Below are 1885 nucleotides of genomic sequence, written 5' to 3'. Positions count from 1 at the left end.
CTATTTATAACAAATTTATCTTAACTGTTGTAAAACTACATGATGCCTGGTTGAAACTGTTTTGGGCAGCCATTTGCAGAAGATAAATTATCTTTGAATAATTAAGTTAATACAAAGTTACAAATGACAGGTTATTTATTTCTAATAAAGACAGGTTATTTATTTCTAACGAAGACAGATATTTTGTTAAACATTTTTACACTGACATATATCTTTGAAGGGTCTTCAACCTTAGATTTTATTAGAATACAAACATTCAGTCAGACAGTTTACACAAGACATGGAGCTTTAAAAAGCTTTAATTCAGTCAAAATCAGTAATGGACCGCCATGTCTCTACCACTATGTACTCCAGGACTGTGTATGGACATTTCCTTTCAACTATGCCTGGTGGTATCACTATTTGATTTCTAATCTGATTGTGAACACTCCAAAATAAATCAAGAGCCATGACAAGTACTCAAGATCCAACCATGAAATCACATACCTGTATATAAAGAGAATTTATCATGAGTTAAAAGCAATAATAATTGGTCAGCTATAGATTTCAATCATTTTCATATTGTCATGAATAAAAAATAATGTTGAAAAAGAAAAAAACTTCTTGGTGTCCTAGTTTTTGTAGATTTGCTTTAACAACTGATCTTTAAAAATGTGATAATGACTAAGTTCTTTTAACCATTTACTGAACATGATTTAACTAAAAAATATGACCCACTTACTTGAGAAAAATACTTAAAACAGTATTTAACATAAATTAACAACATATGCCATACTGTTTGTTTATTTACATGTAGCTACACTGTAATTATTTACAAAAACGAGAACATTACATGTATATGTTATACAATAATATTTATTTTTCATTAATGTAGTTTAAGTAACTTTAAGTATATATTTCTTACCAAAACGATTTTACAGCAGAGCATGCATGTTTATTTACAATGGATACTGACGTCTTTCATCTCACCACTGTCCTCAGTCAAAATATCTACAGGAGCAAAATATTTCATTGAATTTTATGACAATTTAAATTGGTTATATACAGCTTGACTGTTTGTGCTTTATAAAGATAATAGTTATAAATAAATAATATTTTCATTTGGAAGAAAATATATTCAACTAAAACTCACTGATAATCATATTGAAACGTTTATTCGAAATTTGGCTGTCCGAAATTTCTAAATGTTATATACTTCTGAGAGATAATCAGGTAGCGCTATAGAAAATTGATAAAATCAAATTCACCAGTCTGGTGTCAGATGCGAATGATGTTGTATCAAAAAACAAATTAATTAGACTTACATGGAAATGAAAATATTACAACATTTATTGGGATAAACTGAATTTGAAATGACACACCCACCTGAAGATTTTACGAAGTTGTCTTTCATTGATACTTGTTCACAAGATGAAACCATTTGCATTTCGTTACAAAACAAAAAAAATCTGCCAATTTCTACATATCATTTGCTTTTCCATGTAAGTTTTACTTTCCCACCGGCATACAAGTATTACCCAATATAGATAAGCAATGTTGTTGATATTTGTTTGTACCCGGAAGTGCAAAATATCGTGAAATCTCGCAAGTCACATGACGAGACTTACATACCCTATTTCTAAGTTTCAAGATGAAAAATGAATCTCATTAATTATAAAAATGTTAGATGCAGGCATGTTATATGACTCCTTTTTGTTATGTCTCGTGTTCAATAGTTTCTATAAAGACACGGCCTCATTTATCATATTTCCGTCATTTTGCAATGCTTTACATTAAAAATTTTTAATACCATTTAGAATATCACGTTTTCTCCGCACTCGTAACTTTACAATTGAAGAAAAAATATACACTAGCGTGATTCCTGTTTTAATGAAAAACAAAATTT

General features: G+C 29.1%; 1 long non-coding RNA gene across 1 annotated transcript; it reads right to left on the bottom strand.

Annotated features, from left to right (window-relative positions):
* Window positions 1-207: 207 nt before the first annotated feature.
* Window positions 208-1614, bottom strand: LOC132751550 (uncharacterized). Its single transcript, XR_009628698.1, has 3 exons — window positions 1366-1614; window positions 905-990; window positions 208-486 (listed from the first exon to the last, which is right to left on the bottom strand). It is a non-coding gene; the product is annotated as an uncharacterized LOC132751550 (long non-coding RNA).
* Window positions 1615-1885: the final 271 nt, after the last annotated feature.

Source organism: Ruditapes philippinarum, unplaced genomic scaffold (assembly GCF_026571515.1).
Source record: "Ruditapes philippinarum isolate M1 unplaced genomic scaffold, ASM2657151v2 ctg1991_1_1_1_1, whole genome shotgun sequence".
NCBI classification, from domain to species: Eukaryota; Metazoa; Mollusca; class Bivalvia; order Venerida; family Veneridae; genus Ruditapes; species Ruditapes philippinarum.
The sequence above is the reverse complement of the archived record's forward strand: the minus strand, read 5'-3'. Positions and strand labels throughout refer to the sequence as shown.